Genomic DNA, 22,671 nt, shown 5'->3' on the forward strand with positions numbered 1-22,671 from the left:
CAAATCTCCCATGCCAAAGTATTCCAAAAAATTTATGTAGATACTCTGCCCTCAAGAAAGTGGAGTGTAACTAACCACTCCTTAAGTGTGGGCTGTGCATAGTGACTTTCTTCCCAAGAATATAGCATGGAAAGGAGCAAAAAGAGTAATTTTACTGCAGAGAAACCTGACAAATGCTACTTCAGCCAGTGGATCAAGGTTAATATCAACAGTAATAAGTTATGTTGATAGTATGTATCCTAGATACCATGTGATGAAACTGGTATCTGTGGTCTCCCTCCCCAAAACACATAATCCTTGCCTAGTCATGAGAAAAACATCAGACAAATCCCAGTTAAGCGTCATTCTACAAAATACCCCATCAGTGCCCCTCAAAACTGTCAAGGTCATCAAAAACAAGCAAAGTCTGAGAAATTATTAGAGCTAAAAGGAGCCAAAAGGACCTAGCAACTAAATGTGATGTGGTACTCTAGATAGGATCCTAGAACAGAAAAAGGACATTTGGTAAAAACTAAGGAAATCTGAATAAAGTATGAACTTTATTTACTAATAACTTTTAGATATTGGTTCATTAATTGTAACAAATGTACTACGCTGAGGTAAGATGTTAAAAATAGGGGAAATTGGGTTTGGGCAATACAGAAACTATATGTACTATCTTAGCAATTTTTATGTAAATCTCAAACTATTCTAAAGTTAAAAGATTATTTTAAAAAAAGGTATAAGAGAGAACATAGTATGTTCTGGAAATTCCTTTTGAAGTGGGGAGTGGAAGTAAAGAGTTTGGCTAGGTAAGCAAAAGACCTTTTATGCTATTCAAAGGAGATTCAATTTGTAAATTGTATAGGCTGGGTGAGGAATTCCTAGATCTGTGGTTGGGCTTCAGGGGTGTTGCAAAACCTCTGAAGTTGTATAAGATTTTATTGTGTGTATGTGTATATGTACGTTTTTCTCAGAAGAATGTCAAAAGCTTTAATTATTATTTACCTATTCTTAAAGGGAAAAACACCTAAATGTGTTAATAATCATTGCTGAAGGTAATGTTGAAACTGGAATATTCTGAGCAAGAGATATGAAACAATTATATTTTGTTTTTTTATTTGCTTGCTTGTTTGTTTTGGCAGTGCCATGTGGCATGTGGGATCTTAGTTCCCTGACCAGGATTCAAACCCATGCCTCCTGCATTGGGAACATGGAGTCTTAACCACTGGACCAGGGAAGTCCAAAATAATTATACTTTGTGTGCAAAAGAGATCCCTTCTTGGTAGTACAGACTAAAGTGATAATGTGTGTGTGTTTGGAGGAGGAAGGCAGGAGCTAAAAGCCAAGATAGTAATAAAGACCATGATCTTCAAACTCTTTTGACTGTGGTCTACTTTGCAGGGGAAAGAAATGATCCCATAAGATACTTTACCCTACTGTTGCCGCTTTCCTGAGAAACAAGTACTGAGTCTTTAGGATGAAGTATCATTTTTTTTAAACCAAAGTTTGATGGGATTATATATACATCTACTTTATCATTAGGGTTGTGAATGATTAATATTTGAATCAAAATGAATATATGTCTTTAAGGGTAGCTATAAACCTAAAGCACTATGATATAAATCTACATTTATGGGAAATTATAGTTAAAAAGCAGGAACTGAAAACCATGACAATGATGAGGCATCCTTTCTGAAAATTAGGGTAATTCCAACTATTGATGTACAATAACATTGCATTCTGCCAGACTTCTTTATAGGGTATAGTTTAATCGGTAAATCCTATTCGTGTGCTAATTTTAGCTTATTAATACAAAATTTCAGTAATCCTTAGTAACTCAGGTAGGTGGTTATTCACAATTAATCCTTTGTTGTATATACAAATGAAAATATATGGAGTTATGCATCATTAGCCCATAAAAATGGGGGAAAAAGTTTTAATTTTTTTTTTTCAATTCATGGTCTCTTAGGAGGACCGTGGACTGCAAATAATTCTTTGAGAAATTGCTGTTACAATCTACAAGAGAAATAATGAAAGACCAAGATAGAAGCAGTCAGGAGGTACAGAGAACAGCAGACAGATAAGACAGATATTCAAAGGATCAGAACCAGGGGAAGTTTTGGATTGCTTGGATGGGGAGATGCAAGGTAGAGGGGGAAAGCTACCTTGATTTTTTGGTTTCTGGCAGGCCAATTATGGGGAATACAGGACAGTGAATAAACTTAGAGGAGGATAGGGTGGATAGGAGATAAGTCCAATTTTTAATATGTTGTGTTTGAAATCCCAAGTCGATGTGTCTGGTAGGCAGCTGGGTCCTGTGATCTTTCAGCTTTAGAAAAAAGGGTCTGGGCTGGAGCTGTAATTTTTTTTTTTAAATAAATTTATTTATTTTATTTTTGGCTGCGTTGGGTCTTCATTGCTGCGTGTGGGCTTTCTCTAGTGGTGGCGAAAGGGGGCTACTCTTCATTGCGGAGCATGGACTCGAGACGAGCGGGCTTCAGTAGTTGTGGCGTGCAGGCTTCTGTAGCTGTGGCACACGGGCTTAGTTCCTCCGCGGCAAGTGGGATCTTCCTGGACCAGGGCTCGAACCCATGTGCCCTGCACTGGCAGGAAGATTCTTAACCACTGCGCCACCAGGGAAGCCCTGGAGCTGTAAATTCTTAACTTAGAAAAGTGAAGCATTCATATCATAGTGTGACTTTAGCATTTACAACAGTAAGTAGGAGTTCCAATTTTTAAAAAGAATTCCATTATATATCTAGAAATAAATATAGGGAGGGGGGAAGTCAGCAATTTAGAATTCCTGAGATACAGCAAGAGTATCTTTTTATGATTAGAAATTCTTGGTGGGGGAATTCTCTGGCGGACCAGTGGTTAGGACTCTGCACTTCCACTGCTGGGGGGCCAGGTTTGATCCCTGGTCGGGGAACTACGATCCTGCAAGATGCATGGTGCAGCCAAAAAAAAAAGAAATTCTTGGTGAATGAAGTTTCCATTGCCTCATTTCTTGAAATTATGTTCCACTCATCTTTGTTTCTCCTTACCAATTTCTCTTCTCTTTAAATCATGGAATTCAGGTGTCCATTTATTCGTTGCTGTTGTTGTTGCTGCTGTTTTTCCTTCTTTTTTAAAAAAATTTTATTATTTTAAATTTTATATTGGAGTATGGTTGATTTATAATGTGTTAGTTTCAGGTGAACAGCAAATTGATTCAGTTATACATATATCTATTTTTTTCCCATTTAGTTTATTACAGAATATTGAGTTTCCTGTGCTATATAGTAGGTCCTTGTTGATTATCTGTTTTATATATAGTAGTGTGTACATGTTAATCTCAACCTCCTAATATATTCCTCCCCCCCCACCTTTTCCCTTTGGTAACCATAAGTTTGTTTCCTGTGTCTGTGAGTCCGTTTCTGTTTCCTAGATAAGTTCATTTGTATCATTTTTTAGATTCCACATATAAGTGAATCATATATTTGTGTTTCTCTGACTTACTTGGTTTAGTATGATAATCTCTAGGTCCATCCATGTTGCTGCAAATGGCATTATTTCATTCTTTTTAATGGCTAATATTCCATTGTGTGTGTGTGTGATATATATTTATCACATGTTCTTTATCCATTCATCTGTCAATGGACATTTAGGTTCTTTCCATGTCTTGGCTATTTTAAATAGTGCTGCTATTTACATAGGGGTGCATGTATCTTTTTGAATTTTGTCTTGGTATATCCCCAGGAGTGGGATTGCTGGATCATATGGCAACTCTATTTTTAGTTTTTTGAGGAACCTCCAACCTGTTTTCCATAGTGGCTGCACCAATTTACATTCCCACCAAGAGTGCAGGACGGTTCCCTTTTCTCCACACCCTCTCCAGCATTTATTATTTGTAGAATTTTTAATGATGGCCATTCTGACTGGTGTGAGGTGGTATTTCGCTGTAGTTCTGACTTGCATTTCTCTAATAGTTAGTGGTGATGAGCACCTTTTCATGTGCCCATCGGCCATCTGTATGTCTTCTTTGGAGAAATGTCTGTTTAGGTCTTCTGTCCATTTTTCGACTGGGTTGTTTGTTTTTTTTGTTACTGAATTGTAACTAAGCTGTTTGTATATTTTGGAAATTAAGCCCTTGTTGGTTCCATCATTTGCAAATATTTTCTCCCAGTCCGTAGGTTGTCATTTCGTTTTGTTTATGGTTTCCTTTGCTGTGCTAAAGCTTATAAGTTTGATTAGGTCCCATTTGTTTATTTTTGCTTTTATTTCTATTGCCTTGGGAGACTGACCTAAGAAAACACTGGTATGATTTATGTCTGAAAATGTTTTGCCTATGTTAGTTTGAATAATTTCAGTGGGCTCTGGGCTATAGGAGTGGTCTCTAGTTGTTTGGTCCCTGGACCTGGGGTGATTTAGGGCAGGAGAAATATTGGCTCAATGTGTGAGAGTTAGATAAAAGAGGTAGTCAGAAGTATGGGCTCTCAACTGGTCGGTTTGCATATGAAAGGTATGTTCACGCAAATTATTTACTATCTCTAGGAATTAGCTAGTCCTGGGAGGGGCAGTCTCTCCCCAGCCAACAAGGTCCCCAAGTTGCTAACTGTCATAAAATACAAAGAATAAAAACATGATTAATATGATAAAACAGAATAATACATATTATTTTTGGCATATTAATACAGGCTTTATGAGTGTTTCTTTCGTAGTCCCTCTTGTCTTTGTCAACCCCATTCTCACCTCAGCAGCTTCTGAAAGATGATTCAGTTGTTTTTTCTTTCTGGGTGATCCAGGCCTTGCCTTCTCTCTATCATAGCCACATTCTAATGCAGCCTGCCTGGATAAGGCTGGGAGCTCCACTAAGAGGAAGACCTTCTAGACTGCTGGAGGTCAGGCGTGGGCAAGACTAGGGAATAAGAGTACTTTGGAAGGAGCTTTCTTCATTGGAAGACCGACATCCATATTCTGGGGCTGGAAGAGAGGGAGTCCCAGTATAAAACCCAATGAGAGGTCAATCATGGGTCACCAAGCAGTCAACATCCTGCAACAGAGAATAAAATCTATTCTCCCTGACAGGGCTTCCCACATGCTTCAGCAACAACTGTCTCCAGGCTGGTGAAAGGTACAGTATATTGGCCTCTCCCTGAGAAGGACTGAGGCTTAGCAATAGTAGTAACAGCTATGATGAACAGGTCATTTTCTTGAGTTGTCTGGGCTGTCCAGTTTCAGGATGAAGTGAGAGTAAATAGGATAGATACTCTGGACTGAGTAAGTATCCTTGGATTCTTTGAACTTCAGAGGAAGAGGTGTTTAAAGAAGATAGAACACACTTTTCTGTTAATGTGGCCAAGTGGGATCTTAATTGGGAAAACACCTCTGAATGGTGAAGTAGGACACTAAGGCAGGGCACCTTGCAGGATATAGAATTATGCAACTCAGGTACTAGATAAATACCCTTTCTTTCCAACCATCCTACCATGAAGAGGTTATCCATGGCTGAATTAGCACCATCAGAATCTACATTTCCTGTAAGTGATATAAACTTGGCTTCAGGTGCCTCATACATATTTGCACAAGGAACTGCTCTCTCTTCAAAAAAAAAAAAAAAAAAAAAAGATTAAAAAGCTGCACTCATCTCTATGATCCTAACCAGGATCATCCTCATGAAGTCATACTCTATGAAGTATATGCTCATACTCATTATTCATACTCTATGAAGCTCAATTTCTTCCTCTATAAAATGAGAGTACTAATGTTTACTCTGTAGCTTAGTTGAAATCATACCATGAAGGTTATGGCAAATTTTAAACAGTCAAGAAATGACAGCTCCTCTTCTTCCCCTCTCAGTTCTTTCTCTCTAAACAATAAAAACAACTTATTATTTTAATACAACACATGCCATAGCATTTACATATAATACTCTTCTGACTGTCTGAATAAACCACAAATCCAGAGAGATAAGAATAAAATGAGATTTCATCATAGCTGATACAATATAAGAGCATAGTTGAATAAGAATAAGAATGAGAGAAAACAGAGAAAATATATTACCTTCATGGCATCTATTTGTTAGTTAATTTTAGAAATTTCTGAGGAAAAATAAACAATAAAAAGATACCACCTGGAAAGACAGCTATTAAAAACTGATCATAGTAATCAAGAAAGTATGATGTGGAAGGAAAGATAGACACATAGGTCAATGGAACAGAATAGAAAGCCCAGAAATAGACTTATACAAATATGCCCAGTTAATTTTTGACAAAAGAGCAAAAGCAACTTAATGGAGGAGGGATAGTCTTTTCAATAAATGGTGCTGGAATAATTGAATATCCATTGGCAAAAAGAAAAAAAAGAACCTTGACCTAAACCTCACACTTTATGCAAAATTATGCTCAAAACAAATTTTGAACTTAAATGTAAAATTATAAAACTTACACAAAAGAACATAGGAGAAAATCTTGAGACCTAGAACAAGGTAAAGAATTCTTAGACTTGACACCAAAAGCATAATTCATAAGAGGAAAAATAGATAAATTGGACCTCATCAAAATAAACTTTTGCTCTGCAAAAGACCCTATTCAAAGGCTGAAAAGACAAATTAGAGATCAGGGGAAAACCTTGCAAATCACTTATCAGACAAAACCCCTTTATCTAGAATACATAAAGGACCTTCAAATTTCAACATTAAAAAAATAATAATCTAGGGCTTCCCTGGTGGCGCAGTGGTTGAGAGTCCGCCTGCCGATGCAGGGGACACGGGTTCGTGCCCCGCTCTGGGAAGATCCCACATGCCTGGAGCGGCTAGGCCCGTGAGCCATGGTCGCTGAGCCTGCGCGTCCGGAGCCTGTGCTCCGCAACGGGAGAGGCCACAACAGTGAGAGGCCCGAGTACCGCAAAAAAAAAAAAAAAAAAAAAAAAAAAAAAAAAAAAAATAATAATAATCTAATTAGAAAACTGGGCATTGACACAGAAAAGACATTCACAGACATTTCTCCAAAAAGGATACACAGGTGGCAAGTAAACAAATGAAAATATTTTTAACACTATTATCCATTAGAGAAATGCAAATTAAAACTACAATAAGATATCATTATACACATGAGAATGAAAAAATTAAAAATAGCAAGAGCACCAAAAGCTGGCAAGGATGCAGAGAAACTGGATCACTCATACACTGCTCGTGGCAATGTAAAATATTACAGCCCCTCTAGAAAATAGCTTGGCAATCCCTGTCAAAATTAAAAATGGACTTATTATACAAACCAGCAACCCACTCTTGGGTATGTATTCCAGAGAAATGTCTTCTTTCCATATAAGAACTTGAATATGAATGTTCAAAGCAACTTTATTCTTAATAGTCAAAAACTGTAAACTATCCAAATTCCCTTGAATGGGTGAATGGGTGAACAAGCTGTTGTGTCCACACCATGGAATACTACTCAGTGATAAAAAAAAAAAAAAGGAACAAACTATTGATACACACAACATCTTGGAGGAACCTCAAGGAAATTATACTAAATGAAAAAAGCCAATGTTGAAAGGATACATACTGGAAGATTCCACTTATTTAACATTCATGAAATAACATAATAAAAGAGATGGAGAAGAGAATAGCAGTTACCATGGGTTAGGGATGGGAGGAAGGAGATGGGTATGGCTATAAAGTAGTGAAAGAAAGGAGTCTTGTGGTAATGAGTACAGTTGAATATCTTGATTGTGGCAATAATTATCTAAGGCTCTACATGTGATAAAACAGCATAAGGCCACATATAACATACTCACAAACACATACATGTATAACTGGTGAAATTTAAATAAGCTCTCAAGATTGTATCAATGTCAGTTTTCTGACTTGGATGCTGTTCTATAGTTGTGCAAAATGTTAACACTGGAGGAGGCTGGAGGGAGAGTGCACAGGATTCTTCTGTACATTTCTTTGCAAACTTCTATGAATTTATAATTATTTCAAAATAAAGAATTTTTTAAAACTGCTATGAACATTTGAAAAATATAATTTATGATAAATAATTTTGTGAGATATACCGAAAAGACTTTCATATTTGTTCAACTTTACTGAATCTAAAACTTACTTTTTTTTTTTTTTTTTGGCGGTACGGGGGCCTCTCACTGTTGTAGCCTCTCCCGTTGCGGAGCACAGGCTCCGGACGCGCAGGCTCAGCGGCCATGGCTCACGGGCCCAGCCGCTCCGCGGCATGTGGGATCTTTCCGGACCGGGGCACGAACCCGTGTCCCTGCATCGGCAGGCAGACTCTCAACCACTGCGCCACCAGGGAAGCCCTACTTTCTTCTCTTACCTTTTATTGAAAACCTTTCAACAGAATTATTTTGACACTTAGAAGCTGGTATGGACAAAAGAGGCCAGTGAGAAATGTGTAACTGCTGGGTGTCCATAAATGATCTGGACATTCTGTCATTTTAGGAAAGAGAAAATAAGCCGGGCGTGAAAGTGTACCCTTTATCTTTAAATTTCTTCCTGTATCTGTTGCAGGTTGCTTGAACCTCAACATTGTTTTTATTATTATTATTTTTTTACCGGTACGTGGACCTCTCACTGTTGTGGCCGCTCCCGTTGCAGAGCACAGGCTCCGGATGCGCAGGCTCAGCGGCCATGGCTCACGGGCCCAACCAATCCACGGCATGTGGGATCTTCCCGGACCGGGGCACGAACCTGTGTCCCCTACATCGGCAGGCGGACTCTCAACCACTGCACCACCAGGGAAGCCCTGTTTTTATTTTTGTTTTATTTATTTTATTTTTATTTTGTTTTATGACTGTAAAAAGAACATAGATGTTGCAAAATTATATACAATATATAATTGTTTTTAAAAAGAAAGTGAATTCCCCTGCCTACAAATCAAAATAGATCCTAATAAAGAGACCAAGGGAAAAAAAGGAAAAAAAAAATGCAGTAAAGGATAAATAGTGGGACAAAAAAGACATGAGATATAAAAAACAAAAAGTAAAATGGCAGATGTAAATCCAACAATATCAATAATAACGTTAAATGTGAATAGATAAGAGAATCAATACCAATTCTTCACAAACTCTACCAAAAAATAGAAGATGAAGAAACAGTACCTGACCCATTTTATGAGGCAAATATTACCCTGATACCAAAACTAGAGAAAGACATCACAAGAACAGAAAACTACAGACCAATACTTCTTATGAATATGGATATAAAAATCCTCGACAAAGTACTAGCAAACTGAATGCAGCAACACATAAAAGGAATTATACACCATGACCTAATGGATTTTATCCCAGGAATACTAGCTGGTTTAACATCTGAAAATCAGTGTAACACATCACATCAACAGGAAAAAAAACAAAAATCACATGATCATCTCAATACACAGAAAAAAAGCATTGAAAAAATCCCACACTCTTTCATGATGAAACTACTCAACAAACTAGGAATAGAAGGGAACATATTCAATCTGATAAAGGACATCTATAAAAAACCCACAGGGCTTCTCTGGTGGCGCAGTGGTTGAGAGTCCGCCTGCCGATGCAGGGGACACGAGTTTGTGCCCCGGTCCGGGAGGATCCCACATGCCGCGGAACGGCGGGGCCCCTGAGCCATAGCCGCTGAGCCTGCGCGTTTGGAGCCTGTGCTCCGCAACGGGAGACGCCCCAGCAGTGAGAGGCCCGCGTACTGCAAAAAAAACACAAAAAAAACCCCACAGATAACATTATACTTAATGATGAAAGACTGGATACTTTCCCCCTAAGATCAGGAACAAAACAAAAAAGATCACTCTCACCACTTCTATTCAACACTATACTGAAGGCCCAGGCCAATTACTTATGAGAAAGAAATAAAAGGCATCCAGATTAGAAAGGAAGAAGTAAAACTACCTCTATTCACAGATGACATGATCTTGTATATATTGGGTTGGCCAAAAAGTTTGTTCGGGTTTTTCTATTATAGCTTACTGAAAAACCCGAACAAACTTTTTGGCCAACCCAATAGAATATCCTAAGGAATCCATTTTATTAAAAAAACCCATTAGAACTAATAAACAAGTTCAACAAGGTTGCAGGATACAAGATCAATATACAAAATCAACTTCATTTCTATACACTTTCAATGAACAATCCAAAGATGAAATTAAGGTAAGAATTCCTTTTACAAAAGCATAAAAAAGAATAAGATACTTAGGAATAACTTTAGCAAAAAATAAAAGTGCAAAACGTATACACTGAAAACAAACCACTGTTGAAAGAAGTTAAAGAAGATCTAAATAACTGGTAAAACACCACACTTTCGTGGACCAGAAGACTTACCATTGTTAGGACAGCAATATTCTCCAAACTGTACAGTAGTCAGGACATGGAAGCAACCTAAGTGTCCATCGACAGATGAATGTATAAAGATGTGGCACATATATACAATGGGATATTACTCAGCCACAAAAACAGATGAAATTGAGTGGTCTGTAGTGAGGCGGATGGACCTAGAGTCTGTCATACAGAGTGAAGTAAGTCAGAAAGAGAAAAACAGATACTGTATGCTAACACATATATATGGAACCTAAAAATAAAAAAAAGGTTCTGAAGAGCCTAGGGGCAGGACAGGAATAAAAACACAGACGTAGAGAATGGACTTAGGGACACAGGGCAGGGGAAGGGTAAACTGGGACGAAGTGAGAGAGCGGCATGGACTTATATATACTACCAGATGTGAAATAGATAGCTAGTGGGAAGCAGCTGCATAGCACAGGGAGATCAGCTAGGTGCTTTGTGACCACCTAGAGGGGTGGGATAGGGAAGGGTGGGAGGGAGACGCAAGAGGGAGGAGATATGGAGATATAGGTATATGTATAGCTGATTCACTTTGTTATAAAGCGGAAACTAACACACCATTGTAAAGCAATTATACTCCAACAAAGATGTTAAAAAAAACAAAAAAACAAAACAGTGGTACATTCCTCCCCCCCCCAAAAAAATCTCCAAACTGATCTACCTATCAGAGTTCCAGTAACTTCTTTGTAGAAACTGACAAGCTGATTCTAAAATTCGTATGGAATTCAAGGAACCCAGAATAGACAAAACAATCTTGAAAAAGAACAAAGTAGGAGGACTCACTCTCCCCAATTTCAGAACTTACTACAAAACAATGGTAACCAAGACAGTGTGGTACTGGTTAGGAGGGCTAGATTCAAAAAGACAGATAATAACCAGGATTGGTTAGGATGTGAAGAAACTGGAACCCTCATACACTCCTGGCAGGAATGTAAAATGGGGCAATCATTTTGGAAAATAGTCTAGCAGTTTCTTAAAAGGTTAAACACAGAGTTACCTTATGACCCAGAAATTCAACTTCTAGGTTTCATTTCAAAAGAAATGAAAACACACGTTCATGTAAAACTTGTAAACAAATGTTCATAGCAGCATTATTCATAACAGCCAAAAAATGGAAACAACTCAAATGCCTATCAACTGATAAATAAAATGTGGTACATATATTTAACAGAATGCATATAATGGAACATTATTTGGCCATAAAAAGAAATGAAGTACTGATATATGCTACAACGTGATGAATTTTGATAACATTATGCTAAGTGAAAAATGACACTCATAGAAGACCACACATTATATACTTCTATTTGTATGTTGTACAGAGTTGTCCAGACAGGCAATCCTATAGAGACAGAAAGTAGATTAGTGACTGCCTAGTGCTAGGAGCATTGGGAAGAAATGAGAAGTGACTATTAATGGGTGATGAAAATAATTTTATCTCAATAGAGCTGTTTTTTTTTTTTTTAAGGAGTCAAAGAACAAAGACTTGTTACATATGGAGAAACAAAGGGTGACATCAGAATTCTTGTCAGAAATAATACAATGAAGTCATTGAAGTAACATCTTTAAAGTACTGAAAAGCAAAAACTGTCAACCTAGTATTCTATACACAGAAAAATATCTTTCAAAAATGAAGTTGAAGCATCACACTTCTAAATAATACTTGGGTCAAAGAAGAAGTCTCAAGAGAAATGAAAAAATTGTTTAAACTAAATGAAAATAAAAATAGAGCTTATCAAAGTGTATGGGATGCAGTGAAAACAGTGCTTACAGAGGAATTTATAGCATTAAATACATATATTGGTAGAGAAGAAGATGTAATATAAAAAACCCTAAGCTTCTACCTTAGGAAACTAGAAAAAGAAGAGCAATTCAAGCCTAAAGCAGAGGAAAATAATACAACTTAGAGCAGAAATCAATGAAATTGAAAACAGGAAAATAGAGAAAATCAACAAAGCCAAAATCTAGTTCTTTGAAAAAATAATTAAATTGATAAACCTCTACTAGGCTAACCAAATAAGAGAGAGAAGACACAAATTACTAAATTCTGATACACGTGCTGATTAGTACAAGTACTGATACAGGACAAACTTTGAAAAATTATGCTAAGTGAAAGAAGCCAGTCACAAAGGACCACATATTATGTGATTCCATTCATATAAAATGCCCAGACCAGGAAAATAGAGACAGAAGGTAGATTACTGGTTGCCTTATGCTGGGGTTAAGGGTCAGGTGGGTGATAGCTCAAGGGTACCTGGTTTCTTTTTGAGGTGATGAAAATGTTCTGAAATCAACGTTGGTGATGATATACATTTCTGTGAATATATTAAAAACCATTGAATTGTACACTTTAAATGGGTGAATTGTATGGTATGTGAACTATATCTCAATAAAGGTGTCTAAGAGAAAAAGCAGGGTACAGAACATTGTATATAACAGGCTAACTGTGTCAGAAAAGAGGGAGGGAGGTTACCAAATATTTCAGCACAAAATGCTTATCTATGCATAATATTTCAGGCAGGACATAGGAGACAGAATATATTTATTGTCTCCAAGGAAGATAACTGGTGGCTGAAGGACATGTTTGGAGGAAACTTCACCTTACATTATCTTTTTGTACTTTTTAAATTTATACCTTGTGCTATATTATTAGGCAGATTTACCATGAAGCTAATGAAGCTTAAGTTTTGGGGCCCCCACTTGCATGGGCTCTTCATAAGGCCCCAAGAGGGGCCCTATTAACATATTTACATGGTCATATGTGTTTGTAAAAATTCCAAAATTGAGATGTGTTAACTTCAACAGCTGACCTTGCTGTTTCTTTCCACTCCAAATTCCCCTCCTTTACTTCTCCTTTTGTGTGATGTGTGGGGAAGCGAAAAGACAGAATCTGGCTGTAAACATTTTGGGGAAATGGTTAAGGAAAAGTAGACTAAAGAGACACTTTTAGTTTGGGTTATGTGGATGGCAGTCACTTTCACATACAGCAAAATTACTGCTAGTTGACCTAGTGTAGAAATGACTTCCAGAAATATTATCTTATTATCCACTATGCCAACACATCTGGCATTGCAATAAGAAGGTGGAGGGATGGACCTTGAATTTAGACATAGGTAGGCAGAATGATGGGTCCCCAAAGATGTCGCATGTCTTAATTCCCAGAACATGTAAATATGTTATGATACATGGTAAGGGAGAATTAAGGTTGCACAGGGAATTAAAGTTGCTAATAAGGTGATCTTAAAATAAGGAGATTATTGTGGATGATCTGGATGGGCCTAAAGGGTCCTTAAATATGGAAGAGGGAGGCAAAAGAGTCAGTGTCAGAGTGATGCAATGTCAGAAAGACTCAACTGGCCATTACTGCCTTTGAAGATAAAAAGGGACCATGAGCCAAGGAATAAGGTGGAGCCTGTGGAAGCTGGAAAAGGAAAAACAACAACAACAAACCAAAAGCAAACTCTCCCCTGGAACTTCCAGAAGAGATGCAGCCCTATTGACACCTTGATTTTAGCTAAGTGAGACCCATCTTGGACTTCTGACCTCTAGAACTGGAGATAATAGAAGTGTGTTGTTCTAGGCCGGGGTGAGTAAATTTGTGGTAACTTGTTACAGCAGCAACAGGAAACTAATATACCATGTAACTTACTTTAATGAAACATGAGAGTGACATTTAATTGCCAGTGTGAGACACCACCACACTCCCTTTGACTTGCCACCATTGTAAATTTTTGTAGATGATAAAGATGGAGTGTTCATTCAACTTGAGTTCCTGAATGAGAATGAGTGATCCAGCATGGACATGTAATATGAATAAGGAAAAAAATCTGTTTTTAAGCCACTGAGATTTCAGGATTTTTTTGTTGTTGTTGTTACTGTGGCATAACCTGACCTATCCTAACTGACTGGCCCTCGAAGGAAGGAATCATACGACCAAGTGGTTATTTTCACTATATAAAAGGGGGATAAGGGTGGTTGTTTCAGCTTCTGGTAAATATTGCATCCTCATTAAAAGGAACAGTTGTATAATAAATGAGGCAATGAAAAATGTTGTACTAGTGAAGTATTTCACAATTAAAGTGGGAGAGAAAGCCACTCAAAATCCTTAAGGCTTATGCAAACATGATTGATGCATTTCACTTTATTATGAAAATTTTAGTATTATGAAAATTTTCATAATACTTCCTTCCTTAGAATTTCATAGTGTATATTATGTGACTACCTTTTTATATGACGCGATTATGTAATATATCCTATGGGAAGTGGAAAGAGAATTCAGTCTTTGTTCTAGAGTGGCTGATCAAAATTTATTTTTTGCTATTATATTTTAAAAAGTTCCAGCATCACAAAGTAAAGATATTTTCAAGTAAATGTTTAGGGTGGTGATCAAATTTGACACAACTGCTATGAAGTTTTTTTTCCATAAATGAGCTGTCAGATTTCAGGGCATTTCAAACTTTTCTTGTGCAATGACTAATTTTAAATACTCAATAACCAGTTTTTCACCAATATCCTTGTCATAGTGACATGAATTTTGTGTTATCTTTGTAGATGTCACTATTTTGTGTCAAATCAGCAAGAAATTTTAGAAGTTCCTATTGTGTTCTTATAATTCACTCCTCTTCTTTAATTGTATTATCAGACAGTCCATAAGTCTACTACTTTTATTAAAATTTTCCCTTATGAATTACTGCTTTTGGATGATCTGAAAATATGTTAAAATTTGCTACTCAGGGGCTTCCCTGGTGGCGCAGTGGTTGAGAGTCCGCCTGCCGATGCAGGGGACAAGGGTTCGTGCCCCAGTCTGGGAAGATCCCACATGCCGCGGAGCGGCTGGGCCCGTGAGCCATGGCCGCTGAGCCTGCGTGTCCGGAGCCTGTGCTCCGCAACGGGAGAGGCCACAACAGTGAGAGGCCCGCGCACCGCAAAAAAAAAAAAAAAAATTTGCTACTCAATGTCAGGGTAATTTTTATTCGTTTATATGCTCATTTAAAAAATAATTTTTGTTTCATATTCTATTAGTTTTTATCTGAATTTCTCCTTGGTTCCTTTTCTTTAAGAAAAAAACCAACTTTACTGAGGTATAAGTAACATAAAATAAACTGCACATTTTAAAAGTATACAATTTGATAAGTTTTTATATATGCATGTCCCCGTGAGGCCATCACCACAGTCAAGAGAATGATCATATTCTTCACCTCCAAAAGATTCCTCTTGTTCCTTCATCAAATATGTGCTTTACAAAGATTTTCTCCCAGTCTTTTCATTATCTTAGCAGTGTCTTTTTAAAAGTACAAGTTTTATAAATTATGTTGAAGTTCAATTTATTTATTTGTTCTTTTCTTGATTGTGCTTTTGGTGTTGTATCTAAGAAATCTTTGCCTAACATACAGGTCACAAGATTTTCTCTTATTTTTCTTCTAGAAGTTCTATAGGTTTTTCATTTAGGTCTACAATCCACCTTGAGTTATTTCCCATATGTAATGTGAGGTATGGATTCAAGTTCATTTTTTTGCATATGGATGTCTACTTGTCCCAGTACCACTTGTTAAAAGGCTATCCTTTCTCCACTACGTTGCCTTTGTGCCTTTAAAACATTTTTTATATTTACAGAAAAGTTGCAAAAGTCATACAGATAATTCCATCACTGAGTTTCCCCAATGTTAATTTCTTAGATTTGACAAATGAACTAGAGTTACGTTAAGATGCTGACATTAGTAAATTACTATTAACTAAATTCTAGGCTTTATTTAGATCCCTCTAGTTTTTCCACTAATGTCCTTTTTCTGTGCCACGGCCCAACACAGGATACCACATTACATTTGTTTTCATGTCTTATGTTTTCTTCTTCTTTCACATAAATCAAATAAAAATGCACTAGACCAAAGTCTTAAACGCAGACAAGAACGTTAAGTGTTATTCTGAAGTGCTAATAGTTGTGGATCTTAAAATTTTAAAGCAAAAGAGAGAATTTCTTTTCAGAGGTCAGAATGAACAGTGTCATTCTTAACTAACAAATATTTCATAGGAATCATCAAAATAATTGCTGCTTTTAATCCATGAGCATTTGGGAAAATACTAAAATGAGAAAAGCTCATTTAACATTTATCCAAAACACTTTATTAAAAATTAATTGGCCGCTGAGCCTGCGCATCCAGAGCCTGTGCTTCACAACGGGAGAGGCCACAACAGTGAGAGGCCCGCGTAACGCAAAAAAAAAAAAAGTTAGTTTTAAAATGGGAAAATATGTATAAAATTAGCTGGTAAATAAATCAAACAGCAAGTAATAGTCCATTATTGGAGATTTTATTTCAGATATGACAACCCTGACCAATTATTGATTTTTGTGTAATATGGTTATTACAGAAAACCTTATGAATGATTTTTAACTTTCTTGTCAACTATAAACTAGCTATGACTTTATTCAAGAAAGTGAAGCAAGTTTTGGATGATTTGAATTGGTTTGTGAATGACATTTCTGGTCAGCTGTATGATAACAAAGCTGTAATGAAAGATGTGAACAAAGCATTCTTTTAAAACGTGAACAAGTACACAATACGTGCTCTGTCTAGTTTCTTTAAATTCATTGGAGAAAATGTCACTTCCTCACTATCAGGCTGTGTTGACTTGGATTCAACATTTTGCAACTATTATTTGTGTTCTTTTCAGGTTCATCTGGCAGATGAAGTATTTTTAAACATACATGCCAACTTAGAAGATCTGTCCATAATAAAGCTGTTCAAACTTTGCAATACGGGTTCAAAAACATACTAAGGACTCTAAAACAAATTTTCAAAGATTTGGAGAGAAAACTCACAATAAAGAAGGTGCAACATGTTTTTTCCTAAAAGTTGATAAAGTTCAAATAAAACATTAAAATTTTTAAACAATCATAAGATTATAGGAAAGTTGAGATAATATCATAAAGAACTGTTTTCCCTGAATCATTTGAGAATAAATTGCTGAACTGATACCCATTATGTTAGGTCTATTCTTACAACCAAGGACATTCTCCTACATAACCACAATCAAAATCAGAGAATTGACACTTATACTTTACTACCAACTCAGACCCTATTCAAGTGTTGATAATCATCCCAATAATGTGTTTTAGGGCAAAAGAATCCAGTTTACCATCACACATTGATTTTGTCATGTCTCTATGGTCCTTTTAGGCTAGAACAGTTCCTTACATTCTTTTCTTGACTTTTATGACCCTGACAATTTTGAAATCATAGTAATTTACTTTGTATAAATGTCCCTCAATTTCGGTTTGTCTGATTTTTCCTCATGACGAGATTCAGATTGTGTATCTTTGGCAGGAATATTGCAGATACTAGGCTGTGTTCTTTTCAATGCATCCTATTAGATAGCACATGGTTTCCATTTGTCCCATTACTGATGATAATCACTTTGATCACTTCAATTAAGGTGTGTCTACAAGGTACCTCCACTGTAAAATTAATGTTTTCCCCTTTATAATTAGTAAGTACTTTGTGTGGAGATATTTGAAACTGTGCAAATTTCCCATTCCTTGTCAATTCACCCATAACTTCAATTTATTTGTTTATATCTGTATAAGCTCACACTTATTTTTATATGGTAAAATCTTTTATTATCACTTTTTTGCAATTTAAAAAATGGTGGTAAAATACATAATATAAAATTTAACCTCTTAACCTTTTTTTTTGCGGTAGGTGGGCCTCTCACTCTTGTGGCCTCTCCCGTCGCGGAGCACAGGCTCCGGAGGCGCAGGCTCAGTGGCCGTGGCTCATGGGCCCAGCTGCTCCACGGCATGTGGGATATTCCCGGACCGGGGCACGAACCCGTGTCCCCTGCACTGGCAGGCGGACTCTCAACCACTGCGCCACCAGGGAAGCCCCTAACCTCTTAACCATTTTTAAGTGTATAGTTCAGTAGAGTTAACTGTATTCACAACATTCATTGTTGTGTAATAAGTCTCTAGAACTTCTTCATGAAAAAGTAAAACTCTATATCCACCAAAAAACAACTCTCCATTTTTCTCTCCCCCAAGCCCCTGGCAGCCACCATTCAAATTTGTTTCCATGATTTTAATAGGAAATTTGGAATCATAATTTTGACTGGGGACTAAACTAGATGTTTCATGATAGTGGAATAATACAGTATTTGTCCTTTCGCGACTGGCTTATTTAACGCAGCATAATGTTCTTAAGGTTCATCCATGTTGTAGCATGTGACAGGATTTCCTTCTTTTTTTAAGACTGAATAATATTCCATTGTATGAATGAAACACACTTCATTCATCTGTTGATGGACATTTGGGCTGCTTCCACTCTTGGATACTGTGAATAATGCCGCAGTGAACATGGGTGTGTGAATATTTCCTCAAAATCCTGCCTTTCAATATTTTTGGATATATACTTAGAAGAGGGGTTGCCAGATCACATGGTAGTTCTATTTTCAGTTTTTTAAGGAAATTTCATGCTGATTTCCACAGTGGGTGGGTGCACCATTTTATATTCCTACTGAAGGTACACAAGGATTCCAATTTCTCCACATCCTCACCAACACTTATTTTTTGTTTTGGGTTTTTTTTTTTTGATAGTGGCCATCTTAGTGGGTATGAGATGGTATCTCATTGTTGGCTTAATTTGAATTTCTCTAGTGATTACTGATGTTGAGCATCTTTTCATATGCTTGTTGGCCATTCTTTGAAGAAATGTCTATTCATGTCCTTTGCCCATTCTTTAATTGGGTTGTTTTGTTGTTGAGCTGTTAAGAGTTCTTTGTATACCCTAAATATTAAGCCTTATCAGAAATATGATTTACAATTTTCTCCCATTCCATAGTTACCTTTTCACTCTGTTGTTTATTTTCTTTAACATGTAGACGTTTTTAGGTTTGATGTGATCCCACTAATCTGTTTGCTTTTGTTGCCTGTGCTTTTGGTGTCATATTCAAGAAATCATTGCCCAATCCAATGTCATCAAGTTTTTTCCTATGTTTTCATCTAGGAGTTTTATAGTTTTAGGAGGAGACGAGGATTGAATACAGTTTTCAGAGGGAACATAGCCCTGTCTACAACTAAATTTCCAAATTCTAGGCCTCAGAACTGTGAGTCAATACATTTATGGTTTTTGTGGTGCATTGTTACAGCAGCACTAGGAAACAAACACAGAGGGTGTCTCCCCTGCCCCCTTGTTGCTCTGGCTGGTTTCTAGAAGGTAGAAGAACTTTGGATCTAAACTGTCATCAAGTTCACTGCCCACTATTATTCTCTACTTTTACAAAAGAATTCTGTTACTAGAATTGCTTACATGATTTCCCAAAAAAGGACTGGGTCCTAATTCCATATGCTAACTCACAAATTATCCTGGATAAATAAATATATATATATAATGAGTATATTCGTACATGGAGGCAAATGAACTTCTCCATAGTATAAGTGTGACTGCAATATATAAAGCTATTGAGTTATTGTGCGTTTGTGTCCTTGTCAAGTACTTGCATTGTTAGAAAAAATGGGAAGCTCCATTGTTAGGACTGTGGAGGCCTTAATGAGGTCACTGTTCCAGACTTTTATATACTCTCACTTTTCCCTGACCAGTTAGTAGCTTACTGGAGGGTGGGTATTTTGTAAAAATGTGTGCTCCCTGGGAGCTTCAACTTTATATAAGGCAACAAGTGGAATGGCCTTTCAAATGTGACTTGGCCATTCCTGAATATTCATCATGACACTCGGTTTGTGTCAGACCCCAGACATCCACTGATTAATAATAACATCTCCTTCCAGCTACTTTCCCATTTCTTTGCTCTTTACAACAATACAATACTTTTAAAAACTATCTCCTTTCTCTCCTCCCATTCCCTCCTGAATTCACTCCTTTTATCCTCACCACTCCATTAAAATCATTCCACTCAAAGTCACCAATGAATTCCAGATACCAAACCAAAAGGTCAATTCAGTCTTCATTTTATCGAAACCCTCAGCACATGACACACCTCACTCCCTCTTTTGTGAAACTTGTCTTCTGAAACCCCCCTCATTTTCTCTCCCTCCCTCCTTTCTTCCTTCCTCTCCCCCCCCCCCTTCTTTCTCTCCTCTCTCTCTTCCCCGGTTCTCTTACAGGCTGCCGCCTCTGTCTTTTTGGTTGCATCATTCTATTTTCCCTATTTCTAGGCATAGGAGTCCTCTATGGTTCAGGCTGCTGACATTTTTTTCTTTATCTATCATTCTCTCAGTGACCTCATCTGGTCCCACTGCTTTAAATAGTATTTAGACACTGATACCTTGCACAGTCATATCTTTAGCCATGAAATTGTCTCTGAATTCCAGATATGTACATCCAAATGACTACTTGATATCTCCACTTGGTAGTCTAATCGTTCTCTCAAACTCAACATACCCAACATGAAACTTTTTATTCCTGCTCCCACCAGAAAATGTTTCTACCCCACCCTCCAGTCTTCTTTATCTCATTTTTTTATTTCTTAGGTCAAAAACTATAGAGATAGCCTTGATTTCTTTCTCTCACATTCACCTTTTGTCCATCAACAAATGTAGCTGGCTTTAAAATATACTCAGTCTCACTGCTTCTCCACTGCTATTACCTTAATCAAAACCACTTTAGGGACTCCCCGGGTGGTCCAGTGGTTAAGACTTCGCCTTCCATTGCAGGGGGTGCAGGTCTGATCCCTGGTCGGGGAGCTAAGATTCCCACATGCCTTGCAGCCAAAAAACCAAAACATAAAACAGAAGCAATATTGTAACAAATTCAATAAAGACTTTAAAAAAATGGTCCACATCAAAAAAAAGAAAAATCTTAAAAAAAAAAAAAACACTTTAATTTCAAACCTACACTAATGCAAAATCATTCCAGTTGGTCTACCTGCTACCACAACTGCTCCCTAACAGCCTCTTCTTCAGATAGCAACCTGTGATAAAACTTAGGATTATATCACTCCTCTACTCATATCTTTCCAAGTTTCCTGTCACACCATGAGTAAAAGCGAAAATCTTTACCATTCCTTATAAAGCCCTACACAATCATGCCCCCAAACACTTCCCTAAACTCATTTCTGACCATTCTCCTCTTCCCTCATCCTACCATCCTTTGCTGCTTCACTTACCCTTTAGGGCATCTCCACTTACCATTCCCTCTGCTAGAATGGTCTTCTCCTTGATATCTACATAGCTGACTCCTTCACTATCTTTGGATCTCTGTTCAAACTGCACCTTATAAAAAAGGGCCTTCCCTGATGAACCTGTATACAAATATCCTGCCTTATTTCACTTAATAACTTTAACACCAATTGGTATATTTGACCATTGTCTATCTTTCCTCATTAAAAATAAGCTCCAAGAGAAGAGGGATGTTGTCTGTTCCACTCAGTGCTGCATTTCTAGCTCCTAGATCTGTGGTCAGCACATTTGTTAAATGAATGAATCTCTCCTACCTGGAGAGAGATGCTAACTATACAATGTCTTGGTTTGAACACCATATATGACTTCACATAAACCCCTCTTCCAAGACATCCTGAATACTGCAGCACCACCTCTTTTGGGGCTAACCCTTAAAAGCATGCACATAAAAGCACTCAAAAAGTGAAGTTCATGAGCTATATGTTCTTCAGCCAAGTTAGCTCCATAATATCCAAAAATAACTCAGTCATAGAAGATTGGGAGCCCCCCAAATTGATGAAAATATATCCACTGCTTCAGAGAAAAATTACCTTTTCATTTCTTCACTAATCTTGAGATGAAGGAATTTTTTTTTCCAATCTGGCCCTTAGAACAGTGCCTGGCATCTAGTAAGCAACTCAGTAATTCCTGAAAGAATGAATACACAGAACCCATTGGTAATTAAGGCCTTTCAAATATTGGAAGACACTTCACTGCCACCCACATATCGATAGCTTCCCTAACCCATCTTGGCCTGCCACCTAGTGGTAGTTGCTTCCAACACTATGCTAGGGTCCATTCTGTCCTAAGACGACTCTTTCTGGTAATCTCCATCTTAGCTAATTTCTTCAAGAAGCGGACTCCAACTGAGGTCATCATTCCAAGATTTGGGAGCCGTTAGCACAAGCAGCTGTTTTTCAAAACAGTTTTTGAAAAAAAAGGAGGCACCACATCACCATAAGGAGGACAGAGATGGTTTGGCACATGTATACTACTAAGAGCAAAGGCTCACCCAGAGTGGCTCTAGGAGGCATAGAACTCCAGAACAGTCTGCTCGACGAGGGAGGACGACTCTTCAGTCTACATCCAAGTACAATGATTGTACTGACCACTGCATCCCATCTAAGACAATGAATACACAAAATATACTCGTGTGCAGCCTGACATGCAACTCAAAGTTTCAGAATGTTTATCTTGTTACTGAC

General features: G+C 37.3%; 1 protein-coding gene across 2 annotated transcripts in view; it reads right to left on the bottom strand.

The window, feature by feature from the left end:
• The window catches only part of LYZ (lysozyme), a 60,335-nt gene that overhangs the window by 16,626 nt on the left and 21,038 nt on the right, over positions 1–22,671 (bottom strand). Inside the window, exon 1 of one of the 2 annotated variants that reach the window (XM_060306871.2) lies at positions 4,714–4,943. The exons of the other annotated variant lie outside the window; for it this stretch is intronic. The gene's annotated coding sequence lies outside the window, so the exon portion shown is untranslated. Of the gene's footprint in view, positions 1–4,713; positions 4,944–22,671 lie in introns of those variants that run through there. 2 annotated transcript variants of the gene reach the window in all.

The sequence above is a fragment of the Globicephala melas genome, chromosome 10 (assembly GCF_963455315.2).
Source record: "Globicephala melas chromosome 10, mGloMel1.2, whole genome shotgun sequence".
NCBI classification, from domain to species: Eukaryota; Metazoa; Chordata; class Mammalia; order Artiodactyla; family Delphinidae; genus Globicephala; species Globicephala melas.